The sequence below is a fragment of the Lithobates pipiens genome, unplaced genomic scaffold, assembly GCF_037356315.1.
Source record: "Lithobates pipiens isolate NorthernLeopardFrog02 unplaced genomic scaffold, aLitPip1_a1.2 Scaffold_19, whole genome shotgun sequence".
Taxonomy (NCBI): Eukaryota; Metazoa; Chordata; class Amphibia; order Anura; family Ranidae; genus Lithobates; species Lithobates pipiens.
In genome coordinates this window covers 489,596,352-489,622,957 of record NW_027507764.1, presented here as the reverse complement: position 1 = coordinate 489,622,957, position 26,606 = coordinate 489,596,352, and positions in this window count along the sequence as shown.

Here is a 26,606-nt window from a genome sequence, read left to right as displayed (position 1 = left end):
AGTGTGATTTAACTGTACTTCTGTCTCGGTCTGATTCATGGTTTCTGACAGCAGGAAAAAAACATGTCAGACTATTATATGCCTCTCCTTTCTTATCCCATAACTGTTGCTAATACTATGTTCTATTGGATCTTACCTATTTAAATTATATTTTATTGTGGAGGCACACAACAATGAGTCTGGTGTTTCTATGGTGCTATTATTGTAAAACCATTATATTGCTATGCCAATATGTTGCTATTTAATATGTACCATGTTATGGAATAAAGTTTCTTTACTTTAGTATATGATGTTGGATGTACTATGTTACTATGCAAAAATGTATGGTTACAAATTACAATCTATGGCAGTGATTCTCAACCAGGGTTCCGGGGAACCCTGGGGTTCCTCCAGAGGTTGCTAGGGGTTCCTTCAGCATTGGGCAATTTCTACCTCTCGGATAATTTCCCACTCATAACATTGATCTTTTTAACTATCTGTAAGGAGGTAATTCTTCCCAATGACCACAAGTGTAAGGACTATTCTTCCCATCACACTAATGTATCATGAGTTGTAGAGTTGTAGTTGTAGTTCAAATTTTTAGAAGGGGTCCCCTGAGACCGGATAACTATTTCAAGGGTTCCTCTGTGTTGAAAAGGTTGAGAAAGGCTGATCTATGGTATACTCACCAGACATTATTATGCTGTGATGCCTCCCTGGCTGCATGTTTCATATAAAGTTCCAAACCTTGTTCCTATATACCTCAATTGATTGGGATGGAGGCACATGTATTTGGCCTCATATAATGTCCCAAACCTTTTTTCTTCTTTCAAGACCAATAACATGTTTCAGTATATGGAGTGACTAAACCACAACATTCAATAACGTTTTAAAAAAGAGGTAGTGGAGGGGAGACCCCTATGGAGAAGTGAAGTATATATGGCAGAGATCCTCAAACTACAGCCCTCCAGCTGTTGCGAATCTATACATCCAATGAGGCATTGTAAAACTCTAACATTCACAGACATGACTAGGCATGATGGGAATTGTAGTTCTTGTACAACTGGGGGGCCATCGTTTGAAGACCCCTGATATATGGTATATGGTTGATGCCAAACATAGGTATGGTAAACAGCGCTTGGAAAGATTTATCAAAAGTTCTTTAAACAAAACCCCAGTTCCATAAAACACGAATACTGTATATATCCCGGCACATGGGTATCCGAAATTCACAGTATACCCAGGACATGGGTATGAGATCTTAAAAAGCCCACAAGCAGACCCCTCATCAATGACAGTCCCAATAAGAGGGCCAGGCCTCCAAACAGTGTAACTATCCAGTAATGGTGTCGGATGTCTGAATGATGATGTTTTAGAATCTTTTGTATAATAACGTTTTGAATAACGTTTGTTATACATTTTTAATTAATTGCCTTATGTTGTGCCTACAAAGTCCGCCATGCTCTTAAGAAACTAGTTTTCTATTTTCTCTTCTTTTTTAAATACAAATACACAAATTGATGCAGATATGTATTAATTAAAATGTCACAAAATGTATTTTTACATGCAGCTAATATGAATACCTGAATTCAATTTTTTATCTGTCCCCTATAATCCCCTGTGTGAGAGCACTCAGCCTAGGAGGATTAAAGCAGCAGAGGCCAATCAGATGTTCCATGTGCAAATTTGCAAAAAAAAAATATTTGTTGCTCCTTTACTGTCTAATCATAGGTTAGTCTAGTCTCCAGGCCAGAGGGAACAGAGGCAATGTGATCACGTAAAAGGAAAAAAAAATATTATAATTTTTTTTTTCATCTACAGTATACACAAATGCTCTGCCTTTCATTTCTTTTTTAAACTGAATGGGTTGTTTTACAAGGTGATCATTTACAGTCACTTTAATGCATTTATTAATTTATTCTGCCCATTAGAATGCATCTAGCGTTAATGCACATATAAAACACATCCAATAAAATTTTTTTAAAAATCTACTTTCTTCATCAATTAAGGTCAATATGTATTGTGCTACATATTTTTGGTCAAAAAATCCCAATAAGCATACATTGATTGCTTTGTGCAAAAGTTATAGCATCTATAAACTATGGGATATATTTAAGGAATATTTATTTACAGTATTTATTTTTTTCTACTAGTAATGGTGGCGATCAGCAACTTATAGCGGGACTGCAATATTGCGGTAGACAAATTGGAAACTAAAGCCGCGTACACACGTAGCCGTCTGTCCGACGTACTTAGTATGGCGGACGTCTGCCAGACTGTCCGTCGGAATTTCCGAACGGGCTACTTGCCCACACACGGCACTTTTTCAGCGGACTAATACGGCGTACTAAGTCCGCCGTACTTTCGAAATGAACGGACTCGCCCACACACGCGGAGGAAAGTCCGCTTATTTCGAGCGCATCTCCAGGTAGGCGGGGCCCGCGAAGGAGATGTCGCTGGCCCCGCCACCTGGTATGGACTTAAAGGGGAACCCCCAACGCCGAAAAAAATCGGCGTGGGGGTCCCCCCCAAGTCCACAACAGACCCTTGTCCGAGCACGCTACCCGGCCGGCCAGGAAAGGGGGGCGAGCGAGCGCCCCCCCTCCTGAGCCATACCAGGCCGCGGGCACTCAACGCACGGCCCCCCATCCCAAAGCACCTTGTCCCCATGTTGATGAGGACAAGGGCCTCTTCCCGACAACCCTGGCCGTTGGTTGTCGGGGTCTGCAGGCGGGGGGCTTATCGGAATCCGGGAGCCCCCTTTAATAAGGGGGCCCCCAGATCCCAGCTCCCCACCCTATGTGAATGAGTATGGGGTACAATGTACCCCTACCAATTCACCTGTAATATAAAAGTACAAAAAAAAAAACACAACACACGAGATAAAATACTTTATTGCACAGCTCCGGGGGTCTTCCGTCTTCGGGGGTCTTCTCGTCGGACTCCTCCGCTATCTTCTTGTAGCTCTTTTGCTAGCGGAGGAGTCCGGCTTTCTTCCTCGCCGCCGGCCTCTTCTCCCGAATTCGGGGGTCTTGTCCCCCTCTTCGGTTCTTCTGCCGGGCCACCGCGCCTTCTTATAGCTCTTTTACAGGCGGTGGCCCGGTCTTCTGTCGCCGCCGCCTTCCGTTCTTCTTCTTCTTCTCCTTCTTCTCCAGGAGATGTTGACTCGACGATCTCTCCGGCCGCAATGCCAGGGACGCCCTGCGCTGCCACTTATATAGGGACAAGGCGCGGTGTCACATGGCTTTATGTCACATGGGTTGTGACAGTACTGTCTGGTGGTCTAATACTTCACCATCTGACAAAAAGGGAAGTTATGGGTGGACTGTCCTTTTAAGTATATAAAATGTAGCACGTTTACTGATAATGTGGAAATTTATGAAAATATAGGTCTGGGCCACACTAGGACATTCACAGAGTTGTCCCTAAGCCATTCCTGTGTTGTCTTGGATGTGTGCTTAGGATCGTTGCCATGTTGGAAGTTGAATCTTCAGCCCAGTTTGTTGTCCTAAATGCTGTGGAACAGAGTTTTCATTGAGGATACTCCTCTGTACTTTGCTCCATTCAGCTTTCCCTCAACCCTGACCAGTCTCTTAGTTCCTGCTGCTAAAAAATACCCTTACAGAATGATGCTGCCACCATGTGTCATTTTTGGAATGGTATTGGGCAGGTGATGAGCGGTGCTTGGTTTCCTCCAGACATAACCTATAGAATCAAGGACAAACAGTTTTATCTTGGTTTCATTCGACCAGAGAACCTTGTTACTCACAGTCTGAGAGCCCTTCAAATGCTTTTTTGCAAACTCTAAGTGGGCTTTCACATGTTTTGCACTGAGGAGAGGCTTTCATCTAGCCACTCTGCCATAAAGCTCAAATCAGGATAGGGCTGCAGTGACAGTTTCCCTTCTGGTATTTTGTTCCATCTCCACATATGATCTCTAGAGTTCGGTTAGAGCGACCATCGAGTTCTTGATTACCTTTATCACTAAGACCCTTCAAATCGATTGCTCAGTTTGGCCGGGCGACCAGCTCCTGGAAGAGTCCTGATTGTGCCAAACTTCTTCTATTTGAGAATTCTGGAGGCCATTGTGCTCTTGGCAACCTTCAATGCAGCAGAAATGTTTTTGAAGCCTTCTCCAAATCTGTGCCTTGCAAAAAGGAGCACATGGAAGGTTGACACATGTCAAAAAATAACAAACAAAAAATTCCCAGCTCACTTAACAGCCAGCCTGCAACAAACCAAATTAACCCTGTCTAACAGTTCATGGTAAAACAAAGGTGTTATTACAGTATATACAGGATATATGTGCTCCAAATTTGGAAAATCTCAAATAGACTAAGGATTAGTCTATGTATAGACTAAGGATTGCAGTATTCTAGGGTGCCATGATGTGGCCTCTGCAGCTTAAGCATATAATTGCAAATATGTGCAAATTAAACCCCTTGTTTTAATGTGAACTGTTGGACAGGTGTGACTCGGTTTGTTGCCGGCTGGCTGGTAAGTGAGCTGGAAATTTTTTGTTTGTTTTTTTTGAAGAAATATCTCAGCAACAATCAAGAGAAATGGGTGGCTACTGAGCTAAATTTCAAGTGTTGTTTAAAATAGTCTAAATACCGTATATACTCGAGTATAAGCCGAGATTTTCAGCTTATTTTTTTTGAGGCTGAAAGTGCCCCCCTCGGCTTATACTCGAGTCACCGCTGTCTGACTGCCCGAACAGCGTGTCGAGCAGACAGACAGCGGCCATTCTACCTTTCAAAAGCCGCGCCTCCGCCTCCGCCTCCGCCTGTGATAGGCGGAACACTCAATTTCCCAGCAGTCAGTGTTCCGCCTATCACGGACATCGGCTCATCCTCGGCCTATCACAGGCGGAGGCGGAGGCGCGGCTTTTGAACAGGGGAATGGCCGCCAGGGCGCCGACGAAGAGCGGCGATCCTGGCATGGGACGACACGGAGGCTCGGGACGGGACGACACGGAGGCTCGGGACGGGACGACACGGAGGCTCGGGACGGGACGACACGGAGGCTCGGGACGGGACGACACGGAGGCTCGGGACGGGACCGGACGGAGGCTCGGGACAGGTAGGCTGGACACACAAGGCTGCACGGACACACACACACACACACACACACACACACACACACACACACACACACACACACACACACACACGGATGGATGGATGGACACACACACACACACAGGGATGGATGGATGGATGGACACACACACACACACAGGGATGGATGGATGGATGGACACACACACACACACACACACAGGGATGGATGGATGGATGGACGCACACACACACAGGGATGGATGGATGGACACACACACAGGGATGGATGGATGGACACACACACAGGGATGGATGGATGGACACACACACAGGGATGGACGGACACACAGGGATGGACGGACACAGAGGGATGGACGGACACACACAGGGATGGACAGGCATATCTCACCCTCGGCTTATACACGAGTCAATAGGTTTCCCAGTTTTTTGGGGGTAAATTGGGGGCCTCGGCTTATACTCGGGTCGGCCTATACTCGAGTATATACGGTACTTATGCCAGTATATTTCAGTTTTTCCTTTTTCATACATTTGCAAACATTTCTAAACTTTTGTTTTCACTTTGTCATTATGGGGTTCTGAGTGAAGATTAATGAGAAGAAAAAATGCAATTTAACAACTGTATTATTAAGCTGCAAGAAAACAAAATTGGGAAAAGTGAAGGGGATCTGAATACTTTATGAATGCACTGTACATGTGTATATTTAAAGACTGGTGACAGAAGTATATTTACCCCCTTGTTTCTATCTCACATGCACTGCACCAGTGTGTGGTGATCACCTTGCTGTATCATAATAGGTGATCCTGTTATTGCAATAGTGTTTATATGCAGCTCTTGTTATTTTAGTTAACCTTGTCCTTCTGGTCTGGGATTATATAGATAGTTTTAGCTCAGGGCTCAATAACTAGCTTAAGCTAGAGCCAGGTTAGGCATCTGAGGACCCAGAGGTTGGTAGAGGTCTGGTTGCATGGCAGATTAGAAGCTGCTAAGGACTAATGCCCTGTACACACAGTCGGACTTTCCGATGGAAAATGTGCGATCGGACGGTGTTGTCGGAAATTCAGATCGTGTGTGGGCTCCATCTGACTTTTTCCGTCGGAATTTCCGACACACAAAGCTTGAGATATGGATCTAAAAATTTTCGACAACAAAATCCTATCGTTTAAATTCCGATCATGTGTATACAATTCCGATGCACAAAGTTTCACGCATGCTCAAAATAAATTAGGAGACAAAAGCTATTGGCTGCCGGCCTCTTTATAGTCCCATCGTATGTGTTTTACGTCACCTCGTTCTTAACTAAACTATACGATTTTCCGACAACTTTGTGCGACCGTGTGTATGCAAGACAAGTTTGGGCCAAAAAGCTATGTTCCAGGCCAGTTGGATAACGGTTGGAGGATCTCCCCATCATCACTGATTCTGTCTTCGGGTCTTCGACAAGACAAACGTCGCAACACAATTAGTGAGCCCTGCAAACTGGACTTTGCTGCAACATTCATCTGGAGGTGTCACTATTAATAACTATATACTATATCCCCTGGGATATTTGCATAATTCCGCCAGAACTCTTGGTGGGCTCCTTTACTGATACCATCAGTTTGTACATTGCATGTATGTACTTTTAATCATCTTTTATTATATAAAGCTCATATTTTTTGCAATAGTGTTGTTTATTTATTTATATACTTGTATGCTGGTTGCAGTAGTTCCTATGCTCCCAATTACTTTGAATAGATTACTGGTTCATTTCCCAGGAACGGAATCCTCTCTGTTCATAGAGGCCCTGTCCAGGGTGGCGGTACTGCCAACTTTATTATCAAACCCACTCTTTCACTTAGTAAAGGTTCTGGTTATATTTTTTACATACAGGTTTAGCGCAATTTTCTGTTAAGCCGCCCATAGCGTCGTCGGTAAAACGCTGCTATTTTTAGTGGCGTTTTACTGTCGGATTTGCAGCGCATTTTGGCCGGTAGCGGGGTACTTTTACCCCCCCGCTAGGGACCAAGAAAGGGTTAAAACCACCCGCAATATGTCGCAATGGCGGCGTTTTGCCGGCGGTAATGCAGCGCTACCCCATTGATTTCAATGGGGAGCAGCGGTGGAGGAGCGGTAAACACACCTCTCCTTCACCGCTCCAAAGATGCTGCTGGCAGGACTTTTCCTGACGTCCTGCCAGCACACCGCTCCAGTGTGAAAGCCCTCGGGCTTCCACACTGGAGTGAATGGAGCAGCAGTTTGAGGGCGGATTGCAGGCGCTATTTCTAACGCTATAGCGCCTGCAAAACGCCCTAGGTGTGAAAGGGGTCTTAGGGAGGGCCATTCTTCATAACTCTCAAAAGATGTCTACACTAGCTAGAAGAAGGCGCCTTCCAGAAGATATAGAGTAGGAAGGCACAGATTGCAGAAAGAAACCAAAAAGGTTTTCAGGAAGATTGACAGTGGCGGCTGGTGCTCAATCTTTTTGGGGGGGTGGCAAACAAACCTGGCCCCCTCACTAAAACTCCAACCACCTCCCGTCGATTGATCGATCACCACTTACTTCTAGGCCCTCAGTGTCACCATGAACACCCCTCTGAAGAGATAAATATCCTTCATAACTCACTATCTATGTTCACTTCCCTTCTTTCGATTCTCACATCCCAACTCCTACCAATGCTTCCTAAGGCCATGCAGTGGGCAGAAGAAAAAAAACTAGAGATCTTACACACAGATGTTAACAGACAGGTGAAGCTAGCCATTTTTTCCAAAATGTCTGTAAAAATACAGATGGTTGGCAGTTCTGGCTAGAGGTGACAGGATATGAGGGTCTCCCGTGAGAAGAGTGTAGAAACAGGTCAGGGTCAGCAACAGCCAGAGAAGACAGTACCAATAGAGCAGGCAGATGGAGGCAAGTACAAGAGCAGCAGACAGTTAGGCCGCGTACACACGGGCGGACTGTTCGCCCAACTTTGTCCGCTGAACAGTGTTTGGGCGGACAGTCCGCTCGTGTGTGGGCTTTCAGCGGACAGTTTCAGCGGACAGTTTGACGAACAAGGTTTTTCGGAATTTCCGAAAAACTGTCCGCTGAAACCTTGTTTCAGCGAACAGTCCGCTCGTGTGTAGGCTTGTTCGTCAAACTAAGTTCCGCGCATGCTCAGAAAGGATTTACACGCCGAAAGTTATAATGCAGTGTATAGGACGTCGTATTTTTCGTCCCGTCGTACGTGCCGTTCACGTCATCGCGCACGGTTTCAGCAAACTGTTCGTCCGTCGTGTGTGGCCATGTCCGTCCATGCTAAGTTTGAGCGGACTGTTTGCCGAAACTGTTTGACGGACAAAGTTGGGCGAACAGTCCCCGCGTGTGTACGCGGCCTTATAGTCAAAGAACAAGCTGGGATCAATACAGGAGCAGACAAACAGAAGAGAACCACAGCTGAGTCAGGGAACAGATTAGGGAATCTGGTCGGTAACAGGAATTAGGTTCAGACACAAAATTACTGGCCATAGGAGTATAACTGAGAATCTCTTAAGATTGGGGTCTTACAGGTATCAACCTTAAATAGTCTGTTTGGCAGCACAATTAGCAAGTGTTGCATGTTGAATGTGCATAACCACATGGATGTTAAACCATGTACAATTCTTAGAGCAGATCCATGCACATAAGCAGGTGCTAATGCCGATCTCCAGCTATGTGGGTGTGCTTAAACTTTCTGACATCATCCCCATCTTTCCTCTGCACCGCCCCCCCCCCCCCCCACACAGTCCTGCATCCTTCTTCGGTATCATATAAATGTACTCACCGAGGCCAAGATGCCGAGAGCGGTCGCTGTTGCGACTCAGCACAGACCACCCCTGAAGGTGGCACAGAGGGTGGTTGGCACCAAGAGGCACAAGTTACCAGTAGGACAGTCACTTGCTAGTAGATCAGCAGGTAGCTTGAGCAGAGCTGAAAGGTTATGTCCCGTGGGAAGGTCCAGAAGCAATGGTAGCAAGTCCGTAAGGCAAAGGCAGAATCCAGGAGGCAGACTAGGGGTCAAACACAGTCCAGATCAGAAGACAACAAGTACCAGGAACACTGAGACAGAACGGTAATCCAAAGACAAGTCAGGGGTCGAACATAGGAGATAGCAGGTATGTCCAGATGCAGGCTGAGGGTCAAACGCGTTCAGAAAGCGGGAGTCCAAGGTCAAGCCAGAGGTCGGGTCAGGAGAAGATCAACGAGGTCGATGAGGCAATCCGGGTCACAACAGGTAATACAGAACACAAAAGCAGACGTGGGAATCACAGGAAGCTGAAGAAGAACCAGCCGTGTGTTTGGATGACCTCACTTCCTTTATAGGTCAGCGAGGGGGTCACACCCTGTGTGTGTGAGTGCTCGTGTGCTTTAGCGCATTCCTATTGCGAACAACTGTGCGCCAGAGCGCTTTACCCATGCGCACCTTATGACATTCGGCAAACTCAGCCCCTAATGCTTTTCCTGCCCAGCAGTCACTCATCCTTCTACTGCTTCTAAATTCCTCATTATTCTGCATCCAGCCCCTCATCCTTTTACTGTCCCCCAGCCCCTCATTCTTCTTGTTACCCTCAGTCCCTTATCCTCCTTTTAACCTCAGTCCCTCATCCTTTTTCTGCCCTTCAGTCCCCTTCCTTCTTCTGCCCCCGAGTCCCACAAGCTTGATCTGCCCCATTCTATTCTTCTGATATACTATGTGTTTCAACACTGTTGTGTTTCATTCAAAAAGCATGCATTTTCTACCTTTTGCAGTACACCACCGAACCATTGGCTTTTGTTTGCTGTGTGTTACACTTAAAGCTTTTTTCCACTATGTGAAATGTGAGTGCAATCATTGGAGTGTTGGTGTTATTTAATAAACTGGTTATAACGTTATCACGCTATGTGGAGCACTTATTTATTTTTTTCACATATGGTCACCTTGTTAAGTTAATACGTGGATCAAGTGGATGGTCGTTTTTTTGCCCCAGGTGTGGGTTTAATTGTGTTGAAGCCGAACATGAGAGTGGGAGGCATTACAAGTCGGTGAATGTGCTCTTCAGAGGGAGAGGTGTCATAAGCACATGGTGTGGTGGAAGATTCAAGAATTTGTGAAGATCGGTTGTTGGCTCATGCTATCAATTTAGGACTGTTTTGATATTTTGCATCTTTTCACTTGTCACTGAGTGTTTATGTTTATTTATCACATTATTTTTTTGTGATTTATTGCACTAGCGCTACTAGTTTTGCCTATTGATATTTAATCTATAGGTTTAATTTCAGTTTACACATTGTTATATATTTTAAGTAGCAGCTTCAGAGTCGGTTCACACTAGGACGACTTGTCGGGCGACTTAGCCGCCCGACAAGTAGCATCCCGTTCTGTAGAATGGAACCGTTCTAATCGGAGTGACACAAGTCGCTCCGACTTAGAAAAAGGTTCCTGTATGACTTTGGGGGCGACTTGAGGTGACTTTCATTGACTTCTATACAGAAGTCGTTTTGCAAGTCGCCGCAGCAGTCGCGTCCAGGTTGCCTGAGGCAGTCGCGCTGTAAGTCGTGCTGCCTCAGTGTGAACCGGACCTTACTTGTATTATTACTTACATTTGTTCACTTGGCACCGTGGAGGTAGAAGATATAGAGGGCGGAGTCACAGTTACATTTATATATTTTTTACCAACGGTACATTTTATACATTTTACTCTTTTGTATAAACACATTACTGTGTGAAGCATAAAGTCTTGACAAAGTTAAAACTTTCAGAAACCTAAAAGAACAATTATCTTTCATCTCCGGATTTTGAAAGAACAAAAACACATAAAATAATGTATAAAAATGTACTCACTTAAATTATCATTGCCTCAGGCTCACTTCAATCTCAAAGCAGTGATGGGCCTAACAATGGTAGTACAGGGGCAGCCAGTCAAGCATTTATCCATTAACCTTCTGCATGCTCTTGTATAATAAAAACATGTAATAGGCATTCTTGGTTTCAACGTATTGCTGGCCAACTCCTTTTCTGGTATTTGCATTAACATCTAGTATAATACTTAAAAAAATATATATTATAATATTTTAAATTAAAACTAATGATATATAAAATAGTAACTGACAAATCAAACAACGAATACCCCCAATATCAGTAAACATATACAGTATCTCACAAAAGTGAGTACACCCCTCACATTTATGTACATTTTGTTATATCTTTTCATGTGACGACATTGAAGAAATTACTTTTGCTACAATGTAAAGTAGTGAATGTAAAGCTTGTATAGCAATGTAAATTTGCTGTCCCCTCAAAATAACTCAACACACAGCCACGTCTAAACCATTGGCAACAAAAGTGAGTACACCCCTAAGTAAAAATGTCCAAATTGGGCCCAATCAGCCAATTTCCCTGCCCGGTGTCATATGATTCATTAGTGTTACAAGCAGGGGCGGATCCAGAGTCTAATCTCGGGAGGGGCACTGCTATAAAATATGTTTTTTTGGGGGCAATTTATATGGGAAATGGCTGGTATTTGTGCTTCAATCATTACGGCACCATGGTTGTTATGGTGTCAGGATGATTGAAGCGCATTATTTCTATTAATACATTGTAATATAAAATTAAATGGTTCAACTCACCATAATGCAGAATCAGTGGGAGCCCTGAGGATGTCACTTGCCATGTCGTCTGCCACCAAATGTGGATTGTCACTTGCCACGTCACTTGTCACCAAATGCGAATTGTTACTTGCCACGTTGCCTGCCACACATTGCGGATTGTCACTTGCCACGTTGCCTGCCACACATTGCGGATTGTCACTTGCCACGTCGCCTGCCACCAGATGCGGATTGCCACGTAGCCTGCCACACATTGCGGATTGCCACGTAGCCTGCCACACATTGCGGATTGTCACTTGCCACGTTGCCTGCCACACATTGCGGATTGCCACTTGCCACGTCACCTGCCACACATTGCGGATTGCCACTTGCCACGTCACCTGCCACACATTGCGGATTGCCACTTGCCACGTCACCTGCCACACATTGCGGATTGTCACTTGCCACGTTGCCTGCCACACATTGCGGATTGCCACTTGCCACGTAGCCTGCCACACATTGCGGATTGCCACTTGCCACGTCACCTGCCACACATTGCGGATTGCCACTTGCCACGTCACCTGCCACACATTGCGGATTGTCACTTGCCACGTTGCCTGCCACACATTGTGGATTGCCACTTGCCACGTCACCTGCCACACATTGCGGATTGTCACTTGCCACGTTGCCTGCCACACATTGCGGATTGTCACTTGCCACGTAGCCTGCCACACATTGCGGATTGCCACGTCACCTGCCACACATTGCGGATTGTCACTTGCCACGTTGCCTGCCACACATTGCGGATTGCCACTTGCCACGTAGCCTGCCACACATTGCGGATTGTCACTTGCCACGTCACCTGCCACACATTGCGGATTGTCACCTACTGTGTCACTTTTCTGCAATCTCTCTGCTGCACACAGCTTCCTACACAGTGAGGGCGGAACTGGAGGGATGCAGGGCAGTGAGAGATGATGTCATCTCCCTGCTCCCCTGCCTGCTGGCTTCCTGATTGGCCAGCAGCCCCCCTAAGCCGCCCAGCTGCCCCCCCCTCACCGTCCACTCAGCGCGGGTACCCGCGGAACCGGCCGCGCGGGTACCCGCGGAACCGACCGCTATTGGACCCGCGGAACCGGCCGTGCGGGTACCCGCGGAACCGGCCGCGATTGGACCCGCGGAACCGGCCGCGATTGGACCCGCGGAACCGGCCCGCTGGTACCCGCGGAACCGGCCGCGATTGGACCCGCGGAACCGGCCCGCTGGTACCCGCAGAACCGGCCGTGCGGGTACCCGCGGAACCGGCCGCGATTGGACCCGCGGAACCGGCCGCGATTGGACCCGCGGAACCGGCCCGCTGGTACCCGCGGAACCGGCCCGCTGGTACCCGCGGAACCGGCCGCGATTGGACCCGCGGAACCGGCCCGCTGGTACCCGCGGAACCGGCCGCGATTGGACCCGCGGAAACCAGCCTGCCGGTATTTTCGGGGGGGGCAATTGACCCGTTGCCCCCCCCCTGGATCCGCCCCTGGTTACAAGGTCTCAGGTGAGAATGTGTAGCAGGTGTAATACATTTGGTGTTATCACTCTCTCACACTGGTCACTGGAAGTTCAACATGGCACCTCATGGCAAAGAACTCTCTGGGAATCTGAAAAAAAAGAATGTTGCTCTACATAAAGATGGCCTAGGCTATCAGAAGATTGCCAAGGCCCTGAAACTGAGCAGTAGGCAGTGGTTTAACAGGACCCACTCAGAACAGGCCCCGCCATGGTCAACCAAAGAAGTTGAGTGCACATGCTCAGCTTCATATCCAGAGGTTGTCTTTGGGAAATAGACGTATAAGTGCTGCCAGCATTGGTGCAGATGTTGAAGCCTGTCAGCCTGTCAGTGCTCAGATCTTACGCCACACACTGCATCAAATTGGTCTGCATGGCTGTCATCCCAGAAGGAAGCCTCTTCTAAAGAAGATGCACAAGATGCACAAGGGTCCTTGATAAAGTTGCGTGACATGTGTTGCAATGCATCGGGTGGAGCCAGTGACGTCATTTGGTGTAGTGCCTCTGTGAACACAGCAAGCGGGGAAGACTGTGTGGGGAACACCTCCTTCCAGCTGATTGTTTTAATGCGTTGTTGTCGGTCCAGGTTATGTGAGTGAAACAGTTTTGTGTGTGATATGCAGGAGTGGTAATCATTGCGCAATGAAAGTTTTCTCTGTTTAGTGTCTATGCCAATGAGAAATATGATCGTGAGCAACAGTGTTTGAAATGGTGCTTTGAAGATAAAAGGGGTGTGATCGGGATATAACTGTGTTTGAAGCCATACATGGAAATGGGCTGAGTTTGTGGTTACTATTTTATATATGTCAATCTGTGGTATTATGATTGCATGAATTGATCACAGACAATACCCCAGGCACTTTGCACCTTAAATAATTAGCCGAACTTGGATATAATCAAGCAATTTGCACAGCAATTTCTATGCACATATATTTTTGCACAGCTAACATTTGCACATATATTTTTTGGGATTATTTATGATTTATTTGTACATTTATTTTGCGCTGATAGGCGTGATGATGAGGAATTTGTATTATTGCATATATAGTTTGCACTTTACTGTATAGGTACTATTAAGGACCATGTAAGCATATTGTTTTGTATTTGGAATTTATTTGAGCTTATGTAGAAAACCCCTTTGTAATTTTCTTTGTACACCATTTATTACTATTATAATTTTTGCATAATTTGCACAGCATTAAGCACTTTATATGTTTGTTTGCACTCCTATAGCAATTTTCGCACAGTATATTGGACATTTTATTTTGTGTATTTTGCACAGTAGCTAACATCGCCTGATGTATGTTTGTGAGCAATTTAAGCAATTGTAGATGCATAGGAGCACCTATAGTCTGAGCAGTGAATTAATAGAAAATTGATTTGAGCGCACCATCATACATAATATTACTAATTTTTGTGAGATACTGTATCTAGTTTACAAGGCAGGTCTCCTAATGCATTGCCTTATTAAGAAATGTGACATACAGGGTTATAAAGGTATATATAAACTGAATCATTAAAATTTCCCATACAGTTTAACATGTTAAAGTAATTTCCAGTCATTTTCAATATTTTTAAATCACAGATTCTTCCTGGAACTTCTTTCTATAGGGTGGCAATGACTTGTCACTTCCTCAGTTGTTCACCTGTGTTGTCACCCCATCACACACTATCGCAATTGAAACTTCAAGCTTCTGTGCCATTGCACAGAAATGATGTACAGCAGGTGCTGGACTACATAAAGACATTAGGGTTGCATGAAGACTACAGAAGATCAAAGGCACAAAGTAACAAAAAAACTAAAAACAGTATTTTAAAAAATATATATTTTTTAAAAATACAAAAAATACAATGATTTCTTACACAATCTGCTTTAGTAAAATAAATGCCAATCATTTAGGGTTTACATGTACTATATGTATATCTTGTTATTTATATATAATTTTCTTCTATGTGAATTTTATCTTTTTTTTTTTTTTTTGGAGAAAGTGAAAAACAATCTTTCTGTACAAGAGCCTGTAGATTTAAACCATTATCATATTAGAAGCAACCACAAGACTCCAGCCATAGCAGTGCTGAGAGGTTCTATCATAAAAGCGCATCCTCTCAGCAAACAGCGCCATTTAAGACATCATCGTTTTGTCAGGAAGAACAGCAGGTTCGTCTTTCCGTCAGATTTGCTTCTTCTTCTTGTATCCATCGAGTGTTTATGACCTTTTATGTGTCTGTTTATTTGCCTACATGCAGTGCAGAAATGCTTTCCCAGCATTAAAATAATTCACCAAATGATTCACGGAGAAGAAAATGTGTTCACTTTTTCCATGTGACAGATGTTTAAAAAGAGCAGGAGAAACGCAAGTACCATCTGGATGACTTGTCACTAACACAGATGGAAAATTGCAACCTGATATTATCTATTAGCTGAAGTGTGTAAAACTGCTATAAGCGCTAAATAACATTGTGGTAAATACCATGCTATTTTACCACTTTTGTTTACTAATTGCATCTATCTATCTATCTATCTATCTATCTATCTATCTATCTATCTATCTATCTATCTATCTATCTATCTATCTATGCCCTATTCCCCCCCATGTTTTCAACGAGCACCAATAGTTGTGCCCTGCAGCTTATGCATCCCTAACCTTTCCGCCTCCCCACCAGCATTCATTCTTGCTCATATCTTGTTGTTCTGCCCTACTGTTCTTCTTATGTTCCTATACACCTGTATACCACCTTGCTAGTTTCAAATGTTATTCTTTATGGCCCTGCTTGCTTGGTATTCTGGTATTATGCCATATATAGATACCAAATATAGCATGGCCACGCTCTTGTCAGTTTGTTGTAATCTTGGTACATGGTTGAACTGCAACTTTATTAGTTTCCTTTTCTGCTGTTGTGTCCCATCTTGTCACTTATATGGGCTGCATTAGGTGTTGCCAACCGTCAGTATTTTTACTGGCAGACAGTAAAAAACAGGAATTTTCTCCTGCCAGTAAAAGCCAGTAAAAGGAAAACTTTGCCAGTAAAAAATATGGCTGTGATGTTCGGCTTGGTCCAGAACCTGCCGAGATCATCCAAGTCCCTGCTACAGTGTGTTCGGGCAGCTCTGGTGGAGGTAGTGCCTGAGCGTGTCGTGTGATGTCATGGTGCAAGGGAGCCAAGCAGAGCGGCCAGAGCCTTGTGTGTGGATCTGCAGGACAGGAGCAGGGCAGGTCGGGAGCGGGACTGTCGGTGCTGTTTAGACTGGAGTGGACTGAAGGGACCAAAAGTCAACTTCATGTGTGTGTGTGCCTTCTTATTATAATTTATTGGCCTCCTGAGTCCTGTCCCTGAGCTACTTACTTACTATATCAAAAATAAAATAAGAAATATGTTTTTTGCCCTAATATCTACCTTAAATCACATTGCTATTGGCATATTGTACATGTTTGCAGCCTAAATACTAAAATTTGCACTTAAAACTGTAATTTTGTAACTTTTGGAAATGCTAGGAAAAACTTGGCTGTGCCAGAAAATTTTGGGTGTTGTGTCAGTAAATTTAAATCTGGTAGATTGGCAACACTGGCTGCATTGTGTGATTGCATTTCCACTCACAAAAATTATTTTAATACGGCATTTATTCTGATGTGTCTGTTCCTCATTGCATTAATGATTGTGAACACGCATCCCAGGATCCTTGTATAGGATGGTTTATCTATCTATCTATCTATCTATCTATCTATCTATCTATCTATCTATCTATCTACCTTTATCACTCAAATAATAGCATAAAATATTAGTTCACATTCATTTTTATAACCCAATTGTTATTTCTCATACTGCACTAGCCTGCCATTAACCCTGAACCCCAGAACAGTTTTTTTGTTTCCACTTGTTTGGTTATAGCTATACCCTTGCTGCTGTACTGGGTCACCGGTTCCCTACATTATATTAATTATCACTAGACTTCAATACAGACACCATGGGCAAAAGGCAATTTAACCATAGTTTTAAAGTTAACCTGTGCTCACTCAGACTTTGCACACTAAATAATTACAAATTTCAAACAAACAGTAAAATACTTTTTAAAACAAGCCATCATGTACTTCTGTAGCTCTAGGCATTGTGGAGAGGTGCATACCACCTCACATCTAATTAGGGCCACTGCAACCAGGTAAGTTGGCACCCCCCCACCCAGTGATTGATCCAGGGACTGCGTCCGACCGCCTCCGGGGGTCAGGAAGGAATTTTTTTCCCCACAGGTGTGATTGGCCGGCACTGCCAGGGTTTTTTTCTCCTTCCTCTGGATCAACGGGAGGGCCGTAGGTCCAGCATACCACTACCAACCCCGCCATGCCCATTTCACACCATCTTTAGGACTACCATTTCGCATCACCACCAGATTTCTATCCTGGGTGAGGATCTCCGCCTCAAGCAAAGGCAGCCGGAACGGCCAGCAACTTACGACCTAATACAATAACCCCCTCTGCACAGGCGTCCCTTGATCAACTTGCGCGCTAATAGCCATAGCACGGCGGCAAGTCTGATATCCAGCCCGGCCACAGGTTAAAACCCTATCAGGATCCTCATCCTAGGCCCCTAGTACCATCAACCTCATCCCTGGATCATGTGCCACTTTAAATACTCAGCAGAGGTTCTCCACAGATTAAGGAATACTAACACAACATTACCATCTTTCTTACAAAAAATCCTTCAAAAAGAACAACTACTAAAGACCGGATGACAAGCAACCATCAAACAAAGGAAGATATCTACTCAACCACAACAATTATCTTGCGCCTTGATCAACGCCAGGTCTGCAGTCAAACACAGACTGGAAGTACACGACTTCATCACCGAGAACAACTTAGATTGCCTCTTCATCACCGAAAGCTGGCTAACCCCTGACTGCAACACCATCCTCACTGAATTGGTGCCGAAGAACTACAGGATCCTAACCGAGCACCGGAAAGGTAAAAAAGGAGGAGGCCTAGCAGTGATCTTTAAATCTCACCTGGTGCTCACCAAACCATCTTCGCAGAATCCAGTGCCTTTTATGGAGACCCTGACGCTACATCTTCAAACAACACCCCGTGACACCACTCATATTCTACTATGCTACAGACCGCCGAGACCGAAGTCCAATCTTCTTTCACCACTCACGGAATTCATCGCAATACACACCCTAAAATTTAATAATTTCCTGGCACTCGGAGATTTTAACCTCTGGGCAAACGAGCCCCAAGACCCCATCGCGACCGCCTGCATCAATCAACTGGAAGAACTGGGTCTCCAGCAACTGATAAAGACTCCCACACATGGGTCAGGACACACACTGGACCTCATCTTTAAAAAAAACATTGACATCAACATACTCGACAAAATGACATTGCCATGGACGGACCACCACGCCATCAAATTCAAAATCTCCACCAACACCACCCACGAAAAACAGAAACCTTCAACAACAACGCATTGGACCAGATCACAGAAAAAACTGTACTCCGAATCCTTCAAAACCACTTTATCCAATAAGATAACTACATTGAACTTAAGCCATTCTGAGGAGCAAACACTCAACTCCCTGAACAAGGCATTACTACAATCGGCAGACTCAGTAGCCCCAAAACGCAGGACTCTCATCAGGAAGAAAAACTCGGGATGGTTTAATGGTCCCTCTCTCTACTAAAGCAAGAACGCAGAAGAGCTGAAAGAAAGTGGAGAAGAAATCCCACCGAGGAAAATCACGCAAACTACAAAGTAGGACTAAAGGACTCACGGAGAATTATCACAAAGCAATCTTCAAAGCTAAATAGGATCATTTTTCATATATGATTTCAGCGGCCTTAAACCGTCCTTGGGAACTGTTTAAAATAGTCAATCAATCAATTAATTCTGTATGCCTAGAGCCCCCAGCAAATGAATCCCAGGATTACTGCAACAAACTATCTGATTTTTTCATCGATAAAGTCGAAACCATCAAGAAAACAATTTTTCAGAAGAAAACAACCAACCTCAACCATCAAACAAAAATATGATACCTACACCAACTACCCCATTTACCGCAGACACCACAAAAAACATCATCAATAAACTTCGAGACAGCACATCACCAATTGACATCCTCCCCACAAAACTACTGAAAGAATGTTCCGACATTGTGTGTCCCACTATAACGCACCTCATAAACCGATCATTCCAAGAAGGGATCGTTCCTAGCTCCTTCAAACAAGGCATCGTCAAACCCCTGCTAAAGAAACCTAACCTCGACCATCAGGACCCAAACAACAGTAGGCCAATTACAAGCCTTAACACCATTTCCAAGATGATGGAGAAAGCTGTAGTACAACAGTACAACTCCACCTGGATACACACAAACTCCTGGACCCGCTGCAGTCAGGCTCCCGCCCGGGCCATGGAACAGAAACAGCTCCCCTCAAGATATGGGACAACGCTCTCGAAGCAGCGGACGACAGAGAGTCATGTCTCCTGGTACTGTTAGACCTAAGCGTAGCGTTTGATACAGTAGACCACAACACTCTACTTGGCCGCCTCACAGAAGTAGCAGGAGTCAAAGGCTCAGATCTCCAATGGTTCACGTTGTTCCTAGGAAATCGTTCAAAGACAGTGAAACTAGGAGAATTCTACTCTGCATCCCGGGCAGTCGCCTGCGGAGTCCCTCAAAGATCACCCTTGTCACCAGTCCTCTTCAACATTTACATCCGCCCACTCCTCCAAATTATCAGATGTTCAGACCTCTGCTTCCACTCGTACGCTGATGACACATAACTTTATTTCCGTATCACTGGACAAAGAGGACAAAATCACCACCAACAACTAGAAAATTGCCTCAATTTAATAGAAGACTGGATGACCACCAACTCCCTCAAACTCAACGAATCAAAGACAGAGCTTCTTATCCTACACCCCAACCATAATTCTGCAACTAAAACCCCCTGGACACCACCTGCCATCTTTGGGCAGACCATCCCCCCAAAGACCAAGGCCAAGAGTCTCGGGGTCTTTTTGGACTCACAAATGTCAATGGATGCTCAAATAGGAGCAGTAGTCAGTGGTTCTCACCATCTGCTACGCCTACTACGCAGACTCATCCCTTTTATCCCAAAGAATGACAAAGCAGTGGTAGTTGGAACAGTCATTAATTCACGACTGGACTACGCAAACTCGCTCTACATAGGAATCCATCTCCCCCTCCCTGAGGGACCTACATTGGCTAACTGTAAAGAACCGGATCACATTCAAAACCCTCTGCCTCACCCACAAATGCGTGCATAGAAATGCTGCTCAATACCTAATTGAGAAAATAAATCATTACACACCAAACCGCAGTCTTCGATCGGCCAACAAAAACCTCCTCCTCGTGTACAAATCTAAGGGGGATCGGAGATTTGCTGTCCAAGGACCTCGGCTATGGAACGCTCTACCAACCAACATCCGCCTGGAAGGAAACCACCTGGCCTTTAGGAAAAAACGTAAGACATTCCTCTTCTAGAGGATATACAACCTAGCTCCTCACAGCGATTTGAACCGATTCGGTTCGCGTTGTGCGCTATACAAATATTTCATTCATTCATTCATTCATATTAAAAGTTGACAACACAAGCATTTTTCTTTTCTGTAATATTGCAGCATAATTCTGGTAGCCTGTCGGCCTTCTAATATAAACACTCAGCGGATGTTTACAAGATGATAGAAACTGACTGAAACAGGACTTAGAATCATTGTTATAATCTTTAAGGATTTTTGTAAATTAAATATTTCACGGTACATGCAGCTATAGAGGTCAGTGATGGTTTGTTGTAAGGATCTTTTACTACTCATTAAGGATATGTACCGTATTTATCGGTGTATAACACGCACTTTTTTCCCCTTAAAACCAGGGGAAAATCGTGGGTGCATGTTATACGCCGATCCCCCACCGATTGTCAGCTTCTCTGCCATTCTTGGTGGCTTTCGGCTATTTTTGGCCGCACTCGGCCGTTCTCAGCGGCCTTCAAGTGCAGCCGAAAGCTGCCGAGAATGGGCGAGAGCAACCCGAGCACCACCGAGGTACACAGGACATCCACTCTGTATTTCGGTGGCGCCATTTTTAAACGGCAAGCCTGCAAAAGACACCGACAAGGCTGCAATACAAGGCTGCAAATGACCGACAAGGCTGCAATGGAAGGCTGCAATTGACTGACAAGGCTGCAATGGAAGGCTGCAATGCAAGGCTGCAAATGACACTGACAAGGCTGCATTAATGGTCATTTAAATGTAAGTTTTTTTCCTTAAACTTCCTCCTAAAAGTTTTTTTCTTTAAAATTCCCTCCTAAACTTGTGGTGCGTGTTATAAGCCGGCGTATGTTATATGCCGATAAATACGGTATATATATTTCAATGACCATACTCGGGGCACAGGTGCACTTTAAAGATACCCCTTAAATGAAAATTGTGATACAATCTGTTCTACAGTAGCTCGCTCGTCTTCTGGCAGTGTTATCACCACATGGCGGGCGTGATCCTCTAGGGCTGTCACGAGGATCCTGGCAGCAGTGGTCAGTCCGGACCTTCCACCGCGCGTCCGCGGGTGCGCGCCTGCGCGGGTGCGCGTCCGTGCACGTGCGCGCGTGTGTGCGCTCGTTGGCGCCAGGCGGGCTATTTAACTCAGTTGATCACATACAGTTCTTGCTGTCTGATCTACAGCGTGTGAGTACCCTGATTCCAAGAACCTGCCTTCTGTGACCTGTTGACCCGGCTTGTTTACTTACTGCTCCTGCTATCCGCCTGCATCTGACCCCGGCCTGCCTGACCTCCCCTCTGCTTGATCCTTCGGTGCCTTGCTGCCTGCCCGTTTACCGACCTGGCTTGTCCGACCATCCACCTGCTTGATCCTTGGTACCTTTGCTGACCGTCTGACCTCCGACCCGGCTTGTCTGACTGCTCTGCTTCCAGCCTCCTGTTCCGGTGCCGTCTGCTGCTCTTCCTCCAGTAGTGGTTCCAGCACCTGCCTGAAGTCCTGCCTCTGCCAGAGTTCCTGCATTGGTGTCCTGGTCCAGCCTCTCTGCCTGCCGCTCTGCTTCAGCTTCCTGCACCTGCCTGCTGATCCTGTTTCCCTCCGATTCCAGCCATCCCCTGATCCAGCCGTTGATCCTGCCAGACACTCGTGCCCCTCTTAACTCTTGTGTTAGCTGTATACACTACCAGGGCCCTTGAGTCGGAGCCGCAAGAGAGGTCTCCTCCTGCAAGTCGGGCCCTACAACCAGGTACGTGACAGTATCAGACAGCCATGTCCGAGCCAACGCAGGGAGCCTCTCCCATGGACGAACTTTGTTTGCATCTGGCTGGCCTCACCCAGGCTGTTAAGAGTCTCCAGGAGGGATACACTCGTTTGGAGGAAAAGGTCCAAGCTCTCACTTCACCCACAACCGCTCAGGGGCCTCTTCCGTCCGCTGCCGTCTCCAGCACCTCTTCTCCGACAGTGGTAATGTTGCCTCCCGAACCCAGGGTTCCCACGCCTGAAAAGTTTTCTGGAGAGCGAAGTAAATTCAGAGCATTCCGGAACTCTTGTGAACTGTACTTTGCCCTACAGCCTCGCACCTTCTCACTTGAGGCCACCAAGGTGGGATTTGTGGTGTCCTTGCTCCTGGGAGATCCTCAAGCTTGGGCTCATCGTTTGCTGGAACAGAAAGCAGAGGTCCTAACCAACCTGACCACCTTCTTTGATACGATGGCCCAGCTCTACGAGGACTCTCAACTCTCCGCCATGGCCGAAGCCGCTCTGCATACCCTTCAACAGGGGCGTAGGGCCGTTGAGGACTATGTCGCTGAGTTCCGTCGTTGGAGTACAGATACGGACTGGAATGATGCGGCTCTTCGTTACCAGTTTCGTATGGGGCTCTCAGACCCACTGAAAGATGAACTGGCTCGTGTGGGAGTCCCACAAACTCTGGATGCCCTGATTAATCTGGCCATTCAAATTGATCGACGGCTGAGGGAGCGAAGAGCTGAAAGAGGTGCTGGGTCTACTTGTCCCTCCTGGATGCTGCCTCAGGTACCTAACTACTCTCATCCGGCTCCCACTTTTAGTCCTGTTCCAGCACCTGATACTTCCGAACCTATGCAGCTCTGAGTCCTTCGCCCTGCTCTCACGATGGAGGAACGCCAACGTCGTCGGGTCAACAACTTGTGCCTTTACTGCGGGGAACCTGGGCACTATGTCAGGAACTGCCCTGCCAAGCTCCGTAAGTGCATGTCTGTCTCGTCTGGCTCTACTACTGCTTGGCTTAAGACCTCTTCTCACCTCGCCCTTTCTGTCTCGTTGCAGCTCCCAGGAAGGACTTTGCAGGTCCCCGCTATCATTGACTCGGGGGCTTGTAGCTGTTTCATGGACTCTTCTTTTGCCAGTAAACACCAAATCCCTTTGCTGTACAAGGCTCAAGGACTCTCTATCCACCTGGCCGATGGCTCAACAATAAAATCTGGACCAGTTACGCAAGAGACTACCCCCCTTTCAGTTTCTGTCTCCAATCTGCATCAGGAACTGCTTCGCTTGGACATTATCCCATCTCCTTTGTTTCCAATCATCCTTGGCATGCCATGGTTGCAGGCCCATAACCCTGCTATAAACTGGGTGACCGGGGAGATCACATTTTTCTCCCCTTATTGCCAGCAGTACTGTCTCCTGAAGAATCCTGGCGAATCCTCTGCCTTACTATGTCTGGACTCTGATTCTGAGCTTCGCCAAGCAGTTCCTGAAGTATATCATGACTACCTAGACGTTTTCAGTAAGAAGGGGGCGGAAACTCTGTCACCCCATCGGGCATATGACTGCCCCATTGAACTCCTTCCCGGGGCTGAAATTCCCTTTGGTAGGATCTTTCCACTGACCGAACTGGAACAGGAGACTCTGAAAATGTACATAGACGAAAACCTGAAGAAAGGCTTTATTCGACCCTCCACTTCCCCAGCGGGTGCAGGCATCTTCTTTGTGGAAAAGAAAGACCATACCCTCCGGCCCTGTGTTGACTACAGAGAGTTAAATAATATAACAGTAAAGAATCGATACCCGCTTCCTCTGGTACCAGAATTATTTCAGAGACTGGGAACTGCCTCTACCTTCACTAAGCTGGATCTCAGAGGGGCCTACAATCTGGTTCGTATCAGAAGTGGGGATAAGTGGAAGACAGCTTTTCGTACCCGCTTTGGGCATTTCGAATATCTGGTGATGCCCTTCGGATTGTGCAATGCTCCCGCTACCTTCCAGTATTTCATTAATGATGTCTTCCGGGACTATTTAGACTTGTTTGTCATTGTCTACCTTGACGATATCCTCATTTTTTCCCCTTCTCTGGACTCTCATCGCAAACATGTTAAATGTGTCCTGGACCGGCTCCGGCAACACGGGCTGTACGCTAAGGCTGAAAAATGTGCTTTTGAACAAGAAAGTATCTCATTTCTGGGCCTAGTTATTTCTGTGGAAGGAATAAGGATGGATCCACAAAAGATTTCTGCAATTCTTGACTGGCCAGCTCCCACTGACAAGAAAAGGGTCCAACGTTTTGTTGGCTTCGCCAATTTTTACAGGAAATTTATCAAGGGGTTCTCCGCTATCATCTGCCCAATCACGCAACTAACCAAGCAAGGGGTGCGTTTTCATTGGTCCCCGGAAGCTCAAGTCGCTTTCGAGTCCCTCAAGAGACTGTTTACCTCCGCGGATGTCTTAAAACATCCCGATTCTTCTCTAGCATTTGTCCTGGAAGTAGACGCCTCTGAAATCGCTGTTGGAGCTGTCCTCTCCCAACGACAAGGTACCAAAGCTTCACTTTTTCCAGTTGCCTTCTTTTCCCGAAAGCTGTCCCCCGCGGAGAGAAATTATGACGTAGGTGATCGCGAATTACTGGCCATAAAATCTGCCCTGGAAGAATGGCGATACCTGTTAGAAGGAGCTGCTCATCCTATCCTGATCTACACAGATCACAAGAACCTGGAATACCTGAAGTCTGCAAAGAGGCTGAGACCGCGACAAGCTAGGTGGGCCTTGTTCTTTTCCAGGTTCTCATTCCATGTTACTTACCGGCCCGGCTCCAAGAACACGAAACCCGATGCCCTCTCTAGGATGTTTTACAAATCTGAAGAAACTTTGCCCCCTGACACCATCCTGGCCCCAGGGAACTTTCTCCTGCTACAGGAAGATCTGCTCTCGCGGTTGAAACAAGCTTCCATGGGGTCAGCACCCACCGTTGGAACTGAGTTTCAGGTCAGGGATGGACTGTTTTGGTACGGCAGCAAAATCTTTGTACCCGAATGCTTACGGGTGGCCATTCTCGAACTTTGCCATGATCATGCACTAGCAGGGCACTTTGGTGCCTACAAGACTGCTGATCTTGTCCAGCGTACTTTCTGGTGGCCCCAAGTACTTAAGGACTGTAGGAGTTACGTGGAGTCCTGCACCACCTGTGCTCGGAGCAAAACCCGTAGGTCCAGAGCCTGGGGGTTACTGAAACCTCTGCTCATTCCAGACAGGCCTTGGAAGATGTTGTCTATGGACTTCATTGTCGATCTACCCCCTGCAGCTGGGCATACTGCCATCTTTGTGGTGGTAGATCGGCTGTCTAAAATGGCCCATTTCATTCCGATGAAGGGTACCCCCTCTGCTTCCGAGACTGCCCAGATGTTTATCAGGGAAATAATTAGACTTCATGGAATCCCGACCATGATAGTTTCTGACCGTGGAGTGCAATTTACCTCACGGTTTTGGAAAGCGCTGTGTAAAGTCCTGGGAATTACGCTATCATTCTCCACCGCTTACCATCCTCAGATGAATGGTCAGACCGAGAGGACCAATCAGACCCTTGAGCAATACCTGCGTTGTTTTTCATCCTTTTCTCAAGATGACTGGATCACACTGTTTCCGTTGGCCGAATTTGCTTGTAACAATTCCATGCATTCTGCTACCAAGCAAAGTCCGTTTTTTTCTAATTATGGTTTTCATCCAGCTTTCCTTCCTAATTCCATTCCCGAATGTTCTGTGCCAGCAGTCTTGGAAACTATAAATTTTTTCTCCTCGAACAACCAATTATTACAGAAGACCATGGCAAGATCCCAGGAGCAAAATAAGGAAGTGTTCGACAGGAAGAAGCGGGGTGAATTGTTGCTCGAACCAGGTGACCGTGTATGGTTATCCTCTGCGAACCTTAGGCCGCGTACAGACGCGGGGACTGTTCGCCCAACTTTGTCCGTCAAACAGTTTCGGCAAACAGTCCGCTCAAAATTAGCATGGACGGACATGGCCACACACGACGGACGAACAGTTTGCTGAAACCGTGCGCGATGACGTGAACGGCACGTACGACGGGACGAAAAATACGACGTCCTATACACTGCATTATAACTTTCGGCGTGTAAATCCTTTCTGAGCATGCGCGGAACTTAGTTTGACGAA